The sequence below is a fragment of the Leguminivora glycinivorella genome, chromosome 10 (assembly GCF_023078275.1).
Source record: "Leguminivora glycinivorella isolate SPB_JAAS2020 chromosome 10, LegGlyc_1.1, whole genome shotgun sequence".
NCBI lineage: Eukaryota > Metazoa > Arthropoda > Insecta > Lepidoptera > Tortricidae > Leguminivora > Leguminivora glycinivorella.
In genome coordinates this window covers 24,120,383-24,142,404 of record NC_062980.1, presented here as the reverse complement: position 1 = coordinate 24,142,404, position 22,022 = coordinate 24,120,383, and the positions used below count along the sequence as shown (strand labels likewise).

Sequence of the window (22,022 nt, the reverse complement as noted above, 5' to 3'; positions counted from 1 at the left end):
TGATTATTTCCGAAAATATTAATATTATCAAAAACGATTTTAGGAAACCCCTATTCATTTTTAAATATCTATCCAACAATATATCACACGTTGGAGTTGGATTGAAAAAAAAATCAGTCCCCACTTTACATGTAAGGGGGGTACCCTAACAAAACATTTTTTTCACTTTGTCACGCGAAACTTCAACGCACTGTACCGTCGTTTCGTTCGTTTACGAGAAAATTATGCCTGATTAAGGATAGTTCCTGTGTTTCAGGCAAAATTCATCATCCTCCTTGCGTTATCCCGGCTTTTGCCACAGTTCATGAAAGCCTGGCGTCCGATTTGACAACTAATCCCAAGCATTTTTATATTAAAGCTGAATTGACTTCGCAAATCTTTCCATGCCTTTCCTTTTGTACACACGTCTTGGGGTGACGTCCGGCGTGGCTTCCGTAGCTCAATTGGTAAGAGCATTGCACGGATTGCAAAAATGGTGCGGGTTCAAGTCCCGCCGGAAGCGTAAATTTTTCCATTTTTTCCTTTAATATAAAAATGTTTAGAATCGTTGCAGACGTTTCTGCTTAATAAAAATTAACTAATCCCAAGATTTGGCGTAGGCACTAGTTTTTACGAAAGCGACTACCATCTGACCTTCCAAGCAGAAGCAGAATTACATTAAATACTGCACAAATAAATTCAATGTCCAAGAAAGATATTATTAAACTATCGCTGTCGTTGCCATATTTCTTAGCGATTAGAACTTTCAATCTGTTATTTTATCAAAAACAATCCTGGTGAGGAAGAAATTGTGATCAAAAGCAAAATAAGAAACGAAAGAATAACCTTTAACAATAAAAGAGACGTTTGATCTACAATATTTACTTATACTAATAATATAAATGGCAAAGTGTGTGTCTGTTTGTTTGTCCGTCTTTCGCGGCAAAACGGAGCAACGAATTGACATGCCCTTTTATGCGGAAATAGTTGAAGGGATGGTACGCGACATAGGCTACTTTTCAATTTCCCATTTCCCTAATATCGGGGGCGCAAGTTTGTATTGAGCATTTCGCTTCGAATTTAACGCGAGCGAACCCGCGGGCAAAAGCTAGTATGTTATAAATCGTTTAGTTCAGGCAATAAATTTTAGTTTTAGTATTACAAAGTGACTTATTAATAGTTTTTCATCTTTAATGCTTACTGGGCAGCTTTTCGTAGACTAAAATAAAGAGTGGATTAAATATAGCTGTAAATATTTGGTTTAGTGAACGCAAATAACCAAACAGTGTTGTTAAAGATTTCATAGAATCAGTACAAAACCAGACATGTTCCAAATAAAATTATACCAAAACGTTATTTGGGTGAATCAACTTTTTCTTGCCTGTTATTGTCATGGTTACGGTCCCCTGAGTCACGCTGGTTTTATGCAAAATTATTCTACTGAAATTATACGAGCACGCATGTAGTCCATTTTTTTAAAAACATCCAATAACACATTAAAATGTGATGTGGAGCGTAAATGATAACTACTTCGTATGGAGTATACGTTTAATGTGTCTTAAATAACAAGTACATGCCAATATATACTAAGCTATGCACATGTGTGGGTAAGGTGTGGTACACACACTACACCTTCCCCCTCAGAGAAAAAAAAAATTGTTCTATACTATGAGGAATATTTTTTTTTCTAAATTAAAAAAAAAATGAATTACACAAAGTAAAAAAAGTAAGGAAGACTATCTAATGTAAGCAAAAGCTCTTAGTGAAAGTATGTATTATACAAAATTAAATCTTTTTTTTATACAAGTATTAGGTAGGTACAGTAAAAACACTTTGAAGTTGAAAGAAAGAATATTTGCTGAATAATAAATTCAATTTAAAGAGTTAAGTACTCATACATTTTTCAATAATTGAAAATTACAAGTTCTACGAAATTTGTCTAATATAAACACAAATTTCCATTATACGCTAAGGCACCATACAAAAGTTATTACCATGGGTGGGTACCCATGTATTTTTATAAAGGTTATACAACTTATAGGTTATACAGTTACTTTTATGACGGCGTTGATGACGAAACGTGTGTTAAACAATATACCTATCTATTTATATTAAACTAAGCAGAAAAGACTACGAATAACATCATAGATTAAAAAAAACCTTAAAACCATCACTAAGTAGGTATATATTTCATTTCCACATACAAATAAGTATCCGTCGATACATTTTAAATCCAAATTCAACGTACGTTAAGAGTATATAATTCCAACCCTGGGTACCTGGGAACAATCATATTTCTTATTTCATAATTTACTGACTTGCAAGTATTATTTTTAATTGATAGACGTCTTCATTTTGTTTATTATAATAATAACATTGTATATAGTTGTGCATCTAAAGCGTGCTTCTCTTTTTTATGGCAAGGGTACACAACGCATTTACTTACCTGGCCGGCCGACCTTACTATATATTTATTTATTTATTTGCTCAGGATACAAGGATATTTATTTTTAAGCGCGCACACATACAATATATTTACTCATACAGGCAGTTCTTTTAACACATCCTTTCATAATAACCTTCCATGTGTCCAAGGAGTCTTCACGATTGATGCTCGATCAAATCATGATCAGATCTCCAAGGATTCCCTACCTGCCTTGTACCCTGGCGTACCCTTGCTATACCTATCGCTTAAGGCCCCTCTTGGGCAGCCGAAGAGACAATAGGCATATAATTATTTCTATTCAGTTACATTCATTAAAAAACTTTCAAATACCAACCACAATCAATCCAACCCCATAAAACTTCAACAAATAAGAATTTCAACAACCCTTGGTTGATCAGACCAGTCGCTCTTTGAAAAACTTACCTGCTTCAGTTTACTCGACTTCCAAAATCTCGCACACATACCTAATTTCAAAACACAAACCATTCTTATCTATTCCACCCTTTACTTATAAGTACATACAATTACCAACATTAATAAAACCTCTAGCCATAAAATCCGTCGCAAAATAAAACAAAACTTGAACACTCCTATACCTAAATAACAAAAACATTTCATATACCAACAAATTCCATATCCATTTTACATCAATTTAAAAATAATCTAACTTTTTATCTCTTATTAGATCTCAAATATATTTATTTTCCACAAATTGTTAAATCCGTAAAACATATTATAGTCAATTCCGAGAAAAAAAATCTGAAACATTCTAGTACATTATTATTTCTTAACAATCTAGTTCTAAATACTAATTTTCAGTTTAATATGGTCAAAAGTCGGTAAGATTATAATTATATGCAATTGCCAATAAATACGATAATTTTGAAGTAATCTAAATTATTGCACAATACATTAATAATGCATTATGTTGAAACTGAAATTCGAGACGTAATAACAGAAGCTACATACCGCGATCCCTTATATGTGAACACGTGTCGCGGATGACGCGGCCCACCTGTACGCTATGACGAATGTTGTATCCAAGTGCACGAAATCATTTGTTAAGTTTACCAATTTGAATTACTGAATGCAAAGTAGAGATCGAATGATGTAATATTAAAACGTGCCGTACTTTTAACCATATTACTATTTCGTCATCAAGCAGCATTTAATTAGATTCCACATAATATTTAATTTGCATATGCATTGTATTCCTACATCGCAATATTATTAAACTTAATTTCCGTAAATAATAGAAATTGCTAATATTACGTACACACAGACACAATTTTGAAACTTAATTTTTATTACCTACTCAAAAAACGAAATTTAAAATAGTTATCTAATGAAAATAATGCATATAACACGCTTCATATTTATTTTAAACATAAGAAGAAACTGTCAATCAACTGCTTATACTTATTAACTAAAACCATATAACCACCTAGTTTAGATTACGACCATTCCATGACCGTTGTGTGGCGGGACCAGGCCTTCGTGTCCACTGTCCAGTCTCCTCGTCCTCGCGTCCAACGTCGGCAAGGCCACGCCCGGGGTCCGTGCCGCGAACAATCTCCCAGCTGCAACGTCCTTACAACTTACAACTTGCCACTTTCGTTTATTCGAAAAAAAAAATGATTTATTTTCAAAATCTCCTGATAACATGAGTCTATTAAGTAGATATTAGAAATGTAATTTAGTCCACACTGCACATATTTTTTTTTATTTGCAATAAGCACCAATCCGTAACTTTCGATTTAGTCTCTGTAACCTTTTCACTTTCACTATATGATACTCATATATTTGATATATTAGTCCAATCCGTAAGTTCTATTTATTCTCTTGAAACTTTTCACTGTCACTATAAATATATAAGGTCATTTCTCAAAATTTTGCCACCCCCACCTGTCAGTACGTTTATGTTAGAACTTTTTTTTTAGTATACAATATCTTCATAAATAAATTATCAATACATATTAAAAGACAGTTTTTGCATAGAGGCCTGATGCTTTGAAATCGATTAATTTTATATTAATGAAATAAATAATAATTGTAACTAAGTTTTGTCGTTCACCTTCCGTGTCCCAACGCGGAGTACTCATGTTTCGAGTTGTTAAAAGTACACAAATTATTAACTTTACTTACCTTTATTGCTGAATTTTATTTGCATATATCCTTAACTTTTAAAACTAGACTATCTGATAATAATATTACACTTATGTTCCAAGTTATTTGGCTTTAAAGTTTGTCCACGGCCGTTTTTGTCGTTGACCTGTCGAGACAAACTCGCAAGCACTGTGCGATCCCTACTCCACCTCTGCCACCCCACCCCGCATGAATCGCAGCCGCCAGTATCGGCCATCACCTGCAAGCAACGGCACGTGCTCACTACGCCTTGATTAGAAAATAGAAAATTTTAATTACCTCGAACGGGAGTTTGTAACGGGTAAGTAGTCGTTATTCTGTCAATCATAATTTCGTTATTGTTTGAGATACTGCATTAACTGTCACATATGTTTCGTATTTTGTAGCTCAGTTTTAGGCATCTAAATATTTAGTTCGTTCGGCAAATACTTTTTGAGTTTTGGCGAAATAACTGGCATTTTGTCGGTCACCTGTGCATCGTTCACCTGGCTAAAATAGGCAAGTGAACGACATTTTTGGACAGGGTGACGACAATAATGATAAATTTACCAATCGTAATAATACTTTTTTACACCTTCAATATTTGTTTTGTGCGTTAAATGAGAAAAGTATTACTGTTATATCGGTTTAGGCTGCATTTCTCAAAGGATTGTTGCTTTTTTGCGGTGTGTGTCCTTCACCTGTGCGATAAAGCCAGGTGAACGACTCAGTGACAGGAAACCGACACGTCGATCACTTGTCATTAAGCCAGATGAACCATTACGAGGGGTTGTTAGCTACAATGTCTGCAAACTGCTGACGAGGCAACGCGACCACCCGACGGGACCCCTTCCTCAGGCTGCGAGGACCGAAACTCTGCCTATTTGGCCGTAGACGCTCGCTCGATTAACATCTTACAAACTTAAATACTAGCTCTCAGATTTTTAATCATAAATTTAATTCAAATATTGAAAATGTACTTGTAATCGTATTTTCTTTAATTAAATTGTATTTAATTTTGGTTTCATATTTCATTTTACTGAATAACCGACTAATTTTATTAAAAGTTCCTCCCTAAGAACTAATATCAGAAGCAGGGATAGAACGCCAATATGAAACCGCTTTTTGCCATTTCTGATTAGACTGAGCATTGTGAATTCATGGGAAATGAAAAACGATTATCGCGAGAGCGTGCGTCTTCGCCAGCTTCTTTCCCTAATATAGGTGGATTGGAAGCAAGCAACTTGGGCGGTGATCCCGAGCTACCTTGGCGCTGGCGTTGGAGGGGCGTGCTACTACCGCGGCCTGTGTGACCTGGTTCCTGGCGTGCACCTGACAGCACCAGACAGCAGTATCCTGAGCGATTCCGCTGGGAGTGGCTTCAGCGAACATGATGGAGCATCTTATTGGACACCCGGTGAGATCAAATCATTATTATCTTTATGTTGATCTCAGTGAATATGATGCTATTGTGAGGTGTGATTATTTGTATTTTGGTACTCGCAAAATCAGTGATAGGCGTAACGATGCATTAAATAGTCATGTGAGATTATCAGATTACATATAAATGCAATGAATGCATTAGAATTTGCATTGATATATTAAAAGTAAGATCTCGTAACAGTTGTAACATCAGTTAACTCTTTAAACTACGAGTATAACTTCTAGTTGTGATGAATAAAGAATCTGAAAAGGGCGTCACATTAGTATGAAGTCAGTGCTGAAATCTTGATTACGGTTATTTACTTAGTATGTTGAAAAGCTCAAGTTAGTATTTTGTCATTGAATGAGATTATTGCGCCTTAAAGTATTCTCAATGTAATACGACGAGCCGTCACTTAAAACGTTATGTTGATTTTCACAACAATGTAGAGTTTTTGTCAAGTTCAAGTGCAACTGAATCTAATAATAGAATTGAGTGCTTAGTGTGAGCTTTTGATTGGGATAGCAACTTTCTAGTGCCAAATACAGATTGGATTGTAGTTATAAATACATCCGGTATTTAAAACACAGAGTTACAGAAATTATATTGATGCAAAAAAGGTAACTCTTTAACCATTTGGCATTCCTTGTTAGTCTTTTGATTTCGAACCGTAATTTTTACGAAAGAGATGAGTTTTTGTTATAAGCATGATGTCACGTATGTTGCCGCTATGGACTATTTACTACGAAAGGGTTTGAGAGATTTGTGATTATTTAAATATTACTTTGATTTCATTACTTTCAAGTCTACTAAAGTTTGACAATGAAATTGTGAGCTGTTCTTAAAACATAAAACAATGTCGCTATGATTCATTTCAATTTCATTACATGTTCGACGATCGCGTAATTGTATTGTCATAGTTAAGACAGAGACATTTGACGATAAAATTGAGATTGATAACGGTTTGAAATTTTAAAAGTTTGCCTATAGTCTTTAATCATAAATGGTGTCTTACCAAACTACAGTAAACTGAAATGTAAGCTGGTTTAAGAGTTATGATTTTAATATATTTGTGAGAAAGTACAGATGAAAGACGTAGTAAAATGCGTTTCGCTCGTGGAGAAAGATTGATTGTCAATGGATTTTGATCTTTGTTGATCTTTAGTACCGTCATGTTTTCTACTTATTTATCTCATTTTCTTCGTATGCGGCCATACAGCAAGTCCAGTAAAATTTTTGAAAGATTTTATGTATTTATGTGCAAACGTACTTGCACAGTCACCACAATTACTTTTCGGTGACCATCTACGCACTCTTCTGACAAGTACAGTACACCGTAATTTTAAGTACATCACTTTTATCTGCAAGTACTTAACGGTACATAGAGATGTCTTAAATAATTATGAAGTAGTTAGACACTGAGTACATTCATCGCGTTTCTCAGTAAACACCTACCTAACTGATTCGGTCTGTGGTTCCCATGTTAACTATGTAACACATTGTAGCAAATCGACTACGCAGCTCAAACTTAATCAACAATGCTGTTCTTCGGAGACGAACGAAAAAAATGTTTGTTTAAACAAATGCTCAGATTACTTCCTTAGTAGAACAAAGTGTACAAAATATAAATATTGGACTGATTAGAGCTGAGTGTTATAGTGTAGTGCGGTACCTACCGGTTAAAAATAGAATCTTCAAGTAATTTTACGCGGATATGACAATATTGGGAGTGTATTCTTTCATAAGGTTTGCTACCTTTTCATAAGGTTTGTGTTTGGAATTCAAATTAAATCCTATTCAAAATGGTAGTGTGAGAGTTAACGATTTTATAATAAATCTCATAAAAGCAAGTGTCGAGCAACATAGTAAAATTTGAATGCTTATTGAAGTTTTGATGACACAACTACTGAAAAGTTTAATATGTTTTTGTTTAACCATTGAGAATGGTTCTGATTAGTTCTGATGTTAATGATTTTAATGTCTTGCAAATCGAGTATGAGTTTTATTGAAAAAGGAAATGAATTCGTGAATAGATGAATTCAATTTGGTGTAAGCTATCGCTGGATAGTACCTGATACTTCAATGCTATCATGACTTTGATCATGGTTATCTTATGTCTATTGAGAATAATTTAATTAGTTTTGAAAAATAAAATTATTTTGGTTGAGAGTGTTGAGACTGCGCGAGAAGTGGTAAATGTATGACTTTTCCGCACTTTATTCGAAAACGGGTGGAAACAATTAAGTAACTTATTGGTAGTGGACATTGTTAAGATTCAAATGATGATGCATTTTGAAGTGGTAATTGATTTCTGCTAGGTCCCAGAAATTTGAAGATAATGTAGGTGTGCTTTGGCGTATAGATCAGCGGCAAAATAAGTTTTTGTGTTGGTATGGAACAAAACATTTATTTTGATCAATTTTACTTGAGAAAGGTTTGTCAAGCAATGCTGTCCTGTAATTTTACTGAAAAGGGATGTTTTTATTAACGAATTACATTAATGCAACACACATTTTAGAAATGGTCAGGTCGGCCGAACGGAAAGAAAACATTAGCTTAGCATCGAAGACGGTATAGATAAATAGGCAGTTTTAAAGCCTAGTTGATTGTTTCAGAAGGTGACTTCGTTTCTACACAGAGAAGTAGTACCAGGATAGATCTACGCTAAATCCAGCCACTGATATCCCAATGCAGACATATTTGGGGTTTATGGCTCATTACGGAATACTGTGTTGAGATCGTGTAAGACCCGCTGTGGCATCGATGTATGTATTCGCGTGTAAGGCCCCAGTGGCATCGGAATACTGTCTTTACATCGTGCAAGGCCCGCTGTGGCATCGATGTGGGGATTATCGTGTAAGGCCCGCCGTGGCATCGATGAGGGTATTCTCGTGTGTGGCCTTTATGGCATTGGAATATTCTTGGATGATAATTATTTTAGACGAATGATGTGGACGAGAGGTGGATTGGTCAACAGACCACGATGTGTGCTCAATGCGGAGAGCACATTTGATGTATTAACGTACTAACGTATGTGTTTACTCCGCAGATGACGAGAACCCAGACTGAAGCAGCCCTGGAGCTGGATCCAAGACAACTCAAGAACTGCATCGAGGACGCTGCATGTCAGGAGAGGCCGTGTTAGCTACAATGTCTGCAAACTGCTGACGAGGCAACGCGACCACCCGACGGGACCCCTTCCTCAGGCTGCGAGGACCGAAACTCTGCCTATTTGGCCGTAGACGCTCGCTCGATTAACATCTTACAAACTTAAATACTAGCTCTCAGATTTTTAATCATAAATTTAATTCAAATATTGAAAATGTACTTGTAATCGTATTTTCTTTAATTAAATTGTATTTAATTTTGGTTTCATATTTCATTTTACTGAATAACCGACTAATTTTATTAAAAGTTCCTCCCTAAGAACTAATATTATTATAAAACAAAATATTCAAAATCGGTCCAGTAACGACGGAGATATCGAGTAACAAACATAAAAAATAATAATAATAAAATACTGACGAATTGAGAATCCCCTTCCTTGAGATTTGGGAAACTATTATAATTCTGATGGGCAGGTGAATGACGTCCATATCAGGTGAATGACCACCTAACTACAGGTGATCGACTACGGACGCAGGTTAGCGACGCATGTCGTTAACTTGTCAAATGTGTCATACAAATTTGTAAAATTAGATTGTTAAATTAGATTGTCATACCGCTAAACGTAATTATTTAAGCAAGAAAATTAAAAGTAGTTCCGATATAATTAAAGCAACGTGGAAAGTAATTAACGTGGAGACTGGTCGATCAAAGCAAAGAACAAATGAACTGAAATTAAAAATTGATGGCAAAATTGTAGATTCCAATTTAGAAGTAGCAACAGAATTTGAAAAGTTCTTCACTGATATACCAGTTTCCACAACTAGGCACTTAAATTCATCACCTGCATCTGCCGTTACATTGTTAGAAGATAATGTCACAGAATGTAGTAGAGACCTTGTATTTGAACATGTTAGTACCTCAGATATAATTAAGGCATTTCAATCAATTAATGTTAAAAAACTTGTGACCTTTGGGGAGTCTCTGTCCATGGTGTTAAATCTTTAATAGAAATTGTAGCGCCTGACTTGGTAGTTATCTTTAATAACAGTGTTGATTGTGGTGAGTTTCCTGATCTTATGAAACACAGTAAAATCATTCCATTATTTAAATCTGGTAGCACATCCGACCCCACTAATTTTAGACCGATATCAGTGTTACCGACATTCAGCAAAATTTTTGAAAAGTTAGTGTTATTTCAGCTATTGCAACATTTTAACATCAATAATCTAATGCACAATAAACAATTTGGTTTTACACGGGGTCGCTCAACAACCGACGCTGGTGTTGAGCTAATCAAACAGATTTTCGATGCCTGGGAGGAGTCACAGGATGCCTTGGGTATCTTCTGTGATTTATCTAAGGCTTTCGATTGCGTCTGTCATGAAACACTGATCAGGAAATTGCACTACTATGGAGTGAGAGGATCGGCACTGAATTTAGTCAAATCTTACTTACACGATAGAATACAAAGGGTCGACGTGAATGGACAGCGCTCACCGGGGTCACTAGTCTCTATGGGTGTACCGCAGGGATCAATATTGGGGCCTTTCCTGTTCCTTATCTACATTAATGACCTGCCATATCTTGTAAAGACCCACCATGATATAGTATTGTTTGCAGATGATACTTCCCTTATTTTCAAAGTCAAACGTCAGCAACAAACTTGTGAAAATGTAAACAATGCTATTTCCGAAGTAGTTAATTGGTTTAGTGTTAATAACTTATTGTTAAATGAGAAAAAGACTAAATGTATTAAGTTTGTAACGAGTAATGCTAAAAATGAACAAGCAAGTGTCGTTGTGAAGGATGAGGAATTGGAACTGGTAGATAGTACAGTTTTTCTTGGCATAACTTTAGATTCTAAACTTCAGTGGGGTCCCCATATTGCTACCCTCTCGAATAGACTGAGCTCTGCAGCATTTGCAGTGAGCAAGATCCGTCAGTTAACAGACGTGGAAACAGCTCGATTAGTTTATTTTAGTTACTTTCACAGCATTATGTCATATGGTATTTTACTATGGGGCAGTGCTTCTGAGATAAATACCATATTTGTTCTGCAGAAGAGGGCTATTCGAGCAATATACAAAATGAACCATAGAGACTCACTTAGAGATAAGTTTAAGGACATTAATATAATGACAGTGCATTGTCAATATATTTATGAGAATATTATGTATGTACATAAAAACATTTGTAAATTTAAGAAAAACTGTGATGTACATAATATAAACACTAGAAATAAGCATAAGCTTGCAGTGCCCTTCACTCGGCTCCATAAAATTAAAAAATCATTCATGGGTAATTGTGTAAGATTTTATAACAAACTTCCTAATGCCATCACTGAACTGTCTTTTAATCGATTTAAACATTATGTAAAGCGTATACTGATCTCTAAAGCCTACTATAGCACACAAGACTACATGAATGATGAAACACTGTGGGATACAAGTATTGCTGAAAACCATTAATTATATAGCTTATTAATGATGATATTGATAATTCAATGTATTTTACACAATTTTTTTGACATTTAGAATTTATTCTAGAAGTTTTTATACTAGTATTTTTTTATACAATTTAGATTGATATCATTTTATTAAATCAATGTAGTTTTAAAACAATATTGTTTATTGCACCAATAAATTGCTCTGATATTTAGAATAAGATGAATATTGTACACTGTTGACAATTTAAAAGTGCTTATTGTAAGCCTATTTGAATAAAGAATATTTTGATTGATTGATTGATTTTGATTGATTGTACCAATTTGTCGTTAACCTGCTGCTGTTGTCGATAACCTGTGTATATTTATCCTTCACCTGATCATGATGTCGTTCACCTGAATTTTAATCGATCATAACTTCTAAAATAATTAATTGATATCGGTGCCTTTGACATTTTTGAAATGTTTGAGACGCATTCAAACGATACCTACAAAAAAAAATTTAAAAATGCGACATTTAAAAAAACACAAATCTTTCACCTGTCGGTGCCAAAATTTTGAGAAATGGCCATAATAGTCCTTTTCATTCACTTAGAGTTCCAAATATTTATTTACGAAAGTTCACGGTCAGTAATACTGGCTGGCGCGGCGCGCCGCCAGTGCAGCTCGAGGCCGCACTGGCAGGATCGCCATGTGATGTGGAGCGTAAATGATAACTACTTCGTATGGAGTATACGTTTAATGTGTCTTAAATAACAAGTACATGCCAATATATACTAAGCTATGCACATGTGTAGGTAAGGTGTGGTACACACACTACAAAAACAATAAAAAACACTTTTGCTAAAACCTTATAAAATATGAACACTAATGCTAAAAACTTATAAAGTAATGTAGTCCATGTTTGTAGGTGACAAATTAAGGAAAGGGCTTGTTAACAGCAGAAAAATGCATGTTTACATAGTTTAAGTAGCATAATTTTGCATAAAACCAGCGTGACTCAGGATACCGTAACCATGGCAATAACAAGCAAGAAAAAATTGATTCACCCGTTTAGTATTTTCACCTAACTGCAGTTTATTGCTTATCACAAAACTGCAACAACTTAGGGTTTAAAATAAACTCAACAGCATCTTTTGTTTTTCAATGATTCCGATTTTTCCGCAGAATAAATTCTAGTCAAAACTTCACTTTTGACATTCACTTCTCGAGTTTCAAACATGACCTCTTTAGGTATGTGATTTTTACAATAATCAGTGATCACTTGAGTGAAGGATTGGACGGGATAACTGCGACCGTTTGGACTGCTGCTTTTTTAGGGTTCCGTAGTCAACTAGGAACCCTTATAGTTTCGCCATGTCTGTCTGTCCGTCCGTCCGTCCGTCCGTCCGTCCGTCCGTCCGTCCGTCCGTCCGTCCGTCCGTCCGTCCGTCCGTCCGTCCGTCCGTCCGTCCGTCCGTCCGTCCGTCCGTCCGTCCGTCCGCGGATAATCTCAGTAACCGTTAGCACTAGAAAGCTGAAATTTGGTACCAATATGTATATTTATCACGCCAACAAAGTGCAAAAATAAAAAAATTGAATAAAATGTTTTATTAGGGTACCCCCCCTACATGTAAAGTGGGGGCTGAATTTTTTTTTCATTCCAACCCCAACGTGTGATATATTGTTGGATAGGTATTAAAAAATGAATAAGGGTTTACTAAGAAAATTTTTTGATAATATTAATATTTTCGGAAATAATCGCTCCTAAAAGAAAAAAAAGTGCGTCCCCCCCCCTCTAACTTTTGAACCATATGTTTAAAAAATATGAAAAAAATCACAAAAGTAGAACTTTATAAAAACTTTCTAGAAAAATTGTTTTGAACTTGATAGGTTCAGTAGTTTTGAGAAAAATACGGAAAACTACGGAACCCTACACTGAGCGTGGTCCGCCCGACACGCTCTTGGCCGGTTTTTTCATCAATGTTCAGTGTTTGTATTCAGTAATTCTTAGTGGCCCATGAATAAAATTATGCAGATTACATTCAAGCCAATCCTTTTGACATTTAATTAATACGGCTTATAGTCTAGTTCTTATATTTGACGTATGTCTACAGAGGATGGGGTGTTTATCAAATCTGGCGTCAATCTCTGTCCACTTCGTGTCGATAACATCCTAGACTTTCTCCGTCCTTCAACTGTTTCTCTCTCACTCTATGTCCACGTGGGTCCCACAGTTCCGTCTCCACCGTGTCTTGCAAAAGCACAACCGGCAGTGTCAACGTGTTTTGACAAAACCAACTGTGCAACGACCTTTCCCGGTCCAAAAGTAAAATATCACGGTGAAAATACCGCGCACGCGCATCCAGAAATAGACTCTTGCTCCGTATCGTGTGTCCTCTCCTCAGTACCGCTGTGAAAGCTGTGAGCACCGCCTGTGATAAACCTAGTCGAGTGATCGTCATCTTCATCATGACAAGTAATTTCTAGTGTTTTTACTAACGGATACCGTGTTTGTGTGTAAGTACCGCTTAGGTCAAAGCTTTTTTTTAATTGTCTTTTAGTGCAATACTTTCTCAATAGATGGAGCTCTTAATACGGAGTCTCTTTGGTCTCGGAAATACGTCTCAGAAGAAGTAGATACTTCAAATTTTGAATAGTTATAGCAATTATTACTATTAACATTATGAATAATTTTAACCTCTTATTTATTATTTATATCTGATAATATTAAAGCCTAAGCGCTTTGACCTAGTGCATATTTTTATCCGATGATTAAAACAGCTTTTCAAATTCCATTTCGAAATATTGTTTTTTGTGACAATTGTCAGTCCTGTTTGTATATAAAACATTTTTTTTATTATTAATATGCCCCATTGTAAAGTACTAACTTATTTTCAACGATTAATATGCCTTTTTAATTTGGTAATTTAAAATGCATTGCCACTTTTTAAATCCTAATCAAATCTGTTTCGGGATGTTGACGCAACGTCATTCCGCAAATATTTTTGTCCGACTCTTTCTTTCAGTATGCGGATGAAAGAGATGGGGCGCTATTTGAGAACTAATCATGCAAAATGAAGCGCTTTCAAGCTAATTTTAATGCTTGCTGAAACAATTGAATGCCGGATGTTCATTGATATAAATTATAATATGGAGTCAGAAATTAAATTTTCATTATTTTAATACGTGCAGAATAGGGTCAATAGTAACTTGAATATTTTAATTTGAGTCTTTCGAATACTTGATTTGTTTTAATTTGCTTCAAAAGAACTATTGACAATAATTCATCTTGAGATTATTAGTAAATAACATAGACCTTCTTTTTTATGATTTGAACGTCTAACTCTGATAAATGACTCGGTAAACGTTTTCGAATTTCTGACATTTCATAAAGTTGAAGTGTGAACAAATTACAAAATTTGTAATTTGTTAAAATCAGCTGACGTAAGATATTGTTTCCACCAAATGTGAGCACCCACGGTGAGGACAAACCCAAAATTAAGGATTACCTACATTTTTTTTTTATACTACGTCGGTGGCAAACAAGCATACGGCCCGCCTGATGTAAAGCTGTCACCGTAACAGTGTCACAAGCGCGTTGCCACCCTATTATAAACTTGTACACTCCCTTTTGCTGTGTTAAGTACACAGCAAAAAGGAATTTAATTGAATTGAATGTATTTAATGTCAAAACAACACAGTCATGTCATGTCAAAAATAAAAATACAACAAAAAAACATTACCTACAGTTACCGGCATAAAGAACTGATGATTTTTGTACCTTGTCGCTTTTAATCGTTGACAATTTCGTATGGCATTTCAAACAAGACGTTAATATAACAAGGTACTTAAATCATCACTTATTTTTGCCGGTGACGTACAATATATAAAAAAAATCAAAACAACGACACAAAAAAAATGTGAATAAAAAAAATTACATTAATCATTTTAAATTACATTTACTAATATAAAATTCTCGGACCGTAAACAACGCATTGGCTATTAAAAAAAGTCATTTAACATGTTCGGTAAGACATAAAAAAAATAGTATAGTTTATCCTTGACCTCTTAAGATATATTCGAAAGTCTGAATACTTCATACTTTTCCCAATTGTGGTCACTTTTCGGATAACTCTGAGTCAAGGTTTTGTGTACTTAGGGCGGCTTAACATCAGCAGCGTTCCTCTAAAGGGCATACAATATAAGGCATTTTATTCATACTTCTTTTTGAGTATCCATTTGATAGACAACGTAATGCAAAGTATACAAGTATCTACAAACCCCCTTATTCATAAACGTCCACTTAAGTCACTAAAGTTTGCCCCTTGTGTGATAGAAAGGGACAAACGAACTTTATATGGATGGTGACAAATAAAAAGAATGTTTATTGTTTTTATCGTAATTATTCCTCGTCTTTACCCTGCTACGTGGTACCCTGGTATCGTAAACTGGGGTTACATTGATCAATTTGACGTTCATATGCGCATTGTAATATGCCTACTTGAAAAATAAATATTTCATTTTCATTTTTCATTTTCAATTTTAAAGTTTTAACTTCTCTAAAATCTAAATTAATTGGTTAGAAAAAAAAAAACGGGATCATCAACTTTTTTTAAAAGCAAACATAAGTAATAATGTACGGAGAAGAAAAGAAAAAAACGTTATGATCAAACTTAAACTGACATTGGGGTTACTTTGATACCCCAAGTTTTTTTTTTTAATCGAATGGTACGTAATTCTTCGTTCTTTATATTCAAATCTGCGAAATATTTTCTTCTTGTTTACATGTCCCAGATGCAATTTTTCCTTTGGGGGACATTGGAATTTAAAAAAATACGGTTAAACATTTTGATGCCATTTTTTTTTTCAAATATGTCTTCAGGTTTTTTCAAGTTTTCGAAATAATTATAGGTATTATGAGAGTAGCATTTCAAAATGTGAATAATATTAGTTTTTACCTCCTTATTTTACAACCATTAAATAAACGTAGGGTTGCCTCTAAGCTACTATTAAAATCAATATAATTAAGTAAAAATAAATATTTTCATCACACTAGCACACTAAATATGATTATGCATGCATGGAGTTAGAAAAATCGTCCTCCGAAGGCAGTTATGAAATTTCTAGTACCGGATTTAACTTTTTTTTTTAGATTTTTTTTTATATTTATTGCAAGTGTGTTAAAAAATATTGCATTTAGTGTAACTACTAGTCTTTAAAACTTACTCTCGTTAGTAATACTCAACTTCCTTCCCTTGTTGCACAATGTAGGTACTCAGACGACCACGACTTTGACGACCGGTCTGGCGCAGTCGGTAGTGACCCTGCCTGCTGCGCCGCGGTCCCGGGTTCGAATCCCGGTAAGGGCATTTATTTGTGTGATGAGCACAGATATTTGTTCCTGAGTCATGGATGTTTTCTATGTATATAAGTATTTATATATTACATATATCGTTGTCTGAGTACCTGCAACACAAGCCTTCTTGAGCTTACCGTGGGACTCAGTCAATCTGTGTAACAATGTCCTATAATATTTATTTATTTATTTATTTATTATTTATTATTCAGGCAGAAAACTGAGGGCTACGTTAGTAAAAAAATGTTTAAGGCGATCGTCTTTCCTCATAAGAAACCCTCCACTTTTAACAAAAGAAACTAAATAAAATCAACACAAGACACATTAAGTGCGTAATAATATATACGCTTCCTTTGTCCGTCCGGACGCCAAATACGAAATAACAAGAAATAAGGAAGAAAAATATAAGAACCGGTGCCAAAGTCGTTTATAACTGTGATATCATTTGGAGAACACATTTTGGCCTCAGCTTCCAGTTTTCGGGAATTATTCCTTTTGGTTGACAAGTCGTAATTTCATTGTACACGTGATATTGAGCATCGAAAAGCGTCACTTCTTAACAAGTTAGTAAAAGATTCAGATTATAGAATTACCAGTAATGTATCTTTACCACTCAATGTATTTTATTTAACATTTATATTATATGGCCCCGTGTGGTGACGGGTTAAGAATTTCACCACCCCTTCTCTTCCCGTGGTTGTCGTAGAAGTCGACTGTGGGATATGGGTTAAATTGTGGCGTAGATGAGAGGCTGGCAACCCTGTTACTGCAATGTCACAATTTGGTTTTCTTTTAACCCCTTTTTGCCAAGAGTGGCACTGAAACTTAGTAGTTCATGTGCTTTGCCTACCCTTTTATGGGATACAGGCGTGATTATATGTATGTATGTATATTATTATTTTTCCTTTATCCATGCTATATGACGTCGAAATCTAAAAATGGCCGATATCATGACCGTAGGTAGCTCGGCTACCGCAAATATTTTGGTTCACTAAAAGGCTTTTATTACGACATTTTTTGCCACATAGCGGCATTTCTAATTCGCGCGTCGTCGGCAATGTGTCGAAAAGAATTTCTGCATAACTTCTAAGATGAAACAATGACTTCACGGCAAGATTTCGTACGTATACATCACTTTTGGATTTAACACATCGGTACGCTACGCTTTCAGCGAACCGCTAGCTGGCTTCTCGGTTCGTAGGCGCTTTTCCTTGCATCGGCTACGCTCGTAGCGAGATCTTGCGCTAGCTTATAACGCCTGAGTGCGCGCTCATATTGGTCGTGCATGTGAAACAATTGAAGCTCTTACAAGTGTCCTGAGTCGACGCTGCATAGGGTGCACGCACGCTCGTCCGCCCCGCTGTCCCGTCCACACGGGCCTTACACATAGGACCTTTTTTGTGGCTAATCATGAGCCAATCACCAAGAAAATAGTCAAGGACACATTAAAACCCTAACAAGTTCCAAGTCTCTTTAAAGCAAAAGTAAATAGGTATCTCATAGGTAAGCGTGCTCCACCGTAGACAGCATCATCACTTACCATCAGGTGTGATCGTGGTCAAATGTCTACCTATTCATACTAAAAAAAAAAGTTTTTAAATAAGAATTAGGTGCCTCGATTTTGCACACCTCCCACATAAACTCGACGAAATTAAAAAGTAAAAACGCGGTTTTTTTCTATCCAATCTTTTTTTATTCACTGTTTATTTTGCATATAATTGAAATTCTAAATTAATTCACATTTCTCTTGTAACCTTGCGCGTTCAGGTGGCCTCAATAAAATTTCGGAAGTTGAAATGAAACGCGAAAATTTTAAGACCAATATAGGTCAAGGCTATTCGAATACTAACCGAAGTACACATAATTGAACGTTGTTAGACATTTTGGCTTTGAAATATGTTTTTTTTTGTGGATTATTAGTGATCACTACATACTTATAATGATAGTGCAGCCAGCAACAAAAATATGAATACAGCCACAGTGCAAAAACATGTATACATGATTTTAATGTAAGTACCTACAGCCACTAAGATTTTAAAGTACCTACATGCAGATTACATACCTAAGCCAGTAGAGTAAAAAATGTCTTAGATCACATTTAATTGTCATTATAAATAGTAGCCTTTTATCACTGTTAGAACAAATTGAATTATTTTCATAGAAAATATTTTAATATGTATTTTAAAGTAAGTACTCACACAACTATTAAAACACTACCTACTACTTAATTTACTCAAATACTTGGTCATGTTTCTTTGTATGAGTATCACATTTTATTTCATTTATAGCCTGTTATCTATACAATTACTAAGGTTAGTAAAAAATCTGTTCTTCAGAAAAAAATCTAGGCTGGTCAGCTTTTGCGATCGAAAAATGGCACTCTTCTTTGCGACAATAATTTTTGCCAACAAACTGGGCCTCTCAGGGCCTAAAGAAAGTGTTTACACCTCTTTTTCAAGGTTCGCCTATTTTTAGCAATTTCAGCAATGACGATATATGTTTATTTGGTTACGGCAGTGGGCGGGTTCCATATAAACATGCGTCACGCTGATTGGCTGACGTGACTGTGAATGAAACCATAGATTAAATAGAAGAATCGGATTCAATACATTAAAATGCGACCGTCTAAGAACGCGCATACACTACACCACACAGATGGCGCCACAAAAATGCCTTGTTGCCATCAATTATTTGTAGATTGGCGTGGTGTCACTTTCCAGCCATTGAACTATGTCAAAAGTGACACTTCGTTAAGTCTACAAGTATAATCGAAAGCTACAAAACATTTTTTTGTGGCGCCATCTATGTGTGGTGTAGTGTATGCGCGTTCTTAGGCGGTCGCATTTTAATGTATGGGATGGTATGATCTTCTTATATTTAATCTTTGATGTAACTGTTGAGGAAGTGCCTTGGTCATAATGAAGCATGTGTTTTTGACTCATTACATTTAAGTGTATATCTTTGACTCATTGCATTAAACTGAAATTGTGTTACATTTGGAAGTCGTAGTCGAGTATTTGTCAATCAACTTATCAATACACAATATTGTAGGTCCTGGAATAACTTAAAAAAAAAAAATATTTTCGCATTTTTTTTAAACTTGACCATATGAATTATAATTTGACGACCGGTCTGGCGCAGTCAGTAGTGACCCTGCCTGCTGCGCCGCGGTCCCGGGTTCGAATCCCGGTAAGGGCATTTATTTGTGTGATGAGCACAGATATTTGTTCCTGAGACATGGATGTTTTCTATGTATTTATATATTATATATATCGTTGTCTGAGTACCCACAACACAAGCCTTCTTGAGCTTACCGTGGGCCTCAGTCAATCTGTGTAAGAATGTCCTATAATATTTATTTATTTATTATTTATTTAATTATATAATTACATACATTTAAAAACAAAATAAAATCCAAAAGGATATTTACTAGTACATATTATAATGGTACGGGTTTTTGAGTAACAAAAATACTTAATATCCTAACCAAAAAATTAAAATTTTGAAAAACCCCCGACCGCGACATAGTGGGCTGATTTTCATGAAACATGGCTAAGAACACTTCCGACTAACTCAGATTTTAAACAAAAAAACTAAATCTAAATCGGTTCATCCGTTCAGCTACGATGCCACAGACAGACAGACAGACAGACACGTCAAACTTATATAACACCTCGTCGTTTTTTCTTCGGGGGTTAAAAATAAGTTTTTACTATAATACCTACATAAATTAAGTGGGGTCGATAGGGGTAACCTAGTAAATGTATCTCGTAATAAATACACTGATAACGTTGCCTTTGTATACAAGCAAAATTTGCTGCACTAATAATGGCCGGACTTAGGGTCGTCGCTTTTCTGCCGCAGTTGTTACACTTACGTATGTACATAATAAAAAAAATACACCAATAATATTAGTCACGGGCATGGAACTGATTAGGAGGCATATCATGAATCTCTGTAACGAAATATTTACTATAGATTCAAAACAATACAAATTACCATAACCCAATTTCACCCAATTTGAATTAACATTAAGTGTCCTATTATCTATAATACCTAACCATTATAATGTAATATAATCATAATCAAGTTTTGATGTTCAATAATTGCATTGCCACAACACGCGTAGTTTATTATTATCCATTGTCGAAAATAGATTGATTGTCATCACGAGATAATGAAATCGAAATCTAAATGTGATGCATGAATATAAGAACATAAGATATATTCATGAATCCATACTAATATTATAAATGGGAAAGTGTGATGTCTGTTTGTTTGTCCGTCTTTCACGGCAAAACGGAGCGACGAATTGACGTGATTTTTTTAAGTGGAGATGGTTGAAGGGATGGAGAGTGACATAGGCTACTTTTTGTCTCTTTCTAACGCGAACTAAACCGCGGGCAAAAGCTAGTATATTATACATATGAATGTAATGTGAAGGGTTGAATGAAAGAATGAGGTGTTTTTACAAAACATTATGTTTTTTTTATTATCTTGTATATATTTAATTGTTTTTTAAACACATTATTAAAACCCTAATCTAGAGTCCTGCCAGCAGCCTCTGCTAGGGGGCAGGGCCTAAGGCTGCCGAGAGATGAACCGTCATTTACAAGATCACGCAAAAACATAGTTATTAGTAAAAACAAACAAAATTATCACTTCGAAAAATATGAGCCATTTGGTCTGAAATAAACGATATTTTTTTTTTGTTAATACGGTAACAAATTTTTGTTTGCGCTTTGTCTTTCACAATATTATCAATGCTGACTACACAACATGTCTATATTTACTAAGTCCATGTTATTATCACAAGATAATGAAATCGAAAGTTAATGTGACGAGAATAGACAATGACGCGTGCTCTGACGCGGCTCGGAGGAAGTTTAAAAATAAAGACAACGTCACTGAAGCAGAAAGTTTTGATAGCATCAAAAAAAGAATTGATGGAGTTCGTCAAAGTATAGTTAAAGTTCTTAATGGTTAAGTTGCTGATGACTTCGATAATGAAGAGTGATTAGTTAATAATAAAGTTTTCAGTGAGTTACAGTTTTATGAAAAAGAATGTTATGACTGTGTTTCTACAAAACATACCTAACTATTAGGACGCAAGTAAACACAAACTAAAATTAAATGAATCCACAAATGTAGGTTAACAGTT

The 22,022-nt window shown here is 35.0% G+C and overlaps 1 protein-coding gene and 1 non-coding gene across 2 annotated transcripts in view; both read left to right on the top strand.

The window, feature by feature from the left end:
* Positions 1–428: 428 nt before the first annotated feature.
* Trnas-gga lies at positions 429–502 on the top strand. The gene has a single exon. It is a non-coding gene; the product is annotated as a tRNA-Ser (tRNA).
* A 13,398-nt stretch (positions 503–13,900) lies between these two features.
* The window catches only part of LOC125230708 (RING finger protein nhl-1-like), a 43,410-nt gene continuing 35,288 nt past the window's right edge, over positions 13,901–22,022 (top strand). Inside the window, 1 exon segment of the mRNA XM_048135964.1 lies at positions 13,901–14,022. The gene's annotated coding sequence lies outside the window, so the exon portion shown is untranslated.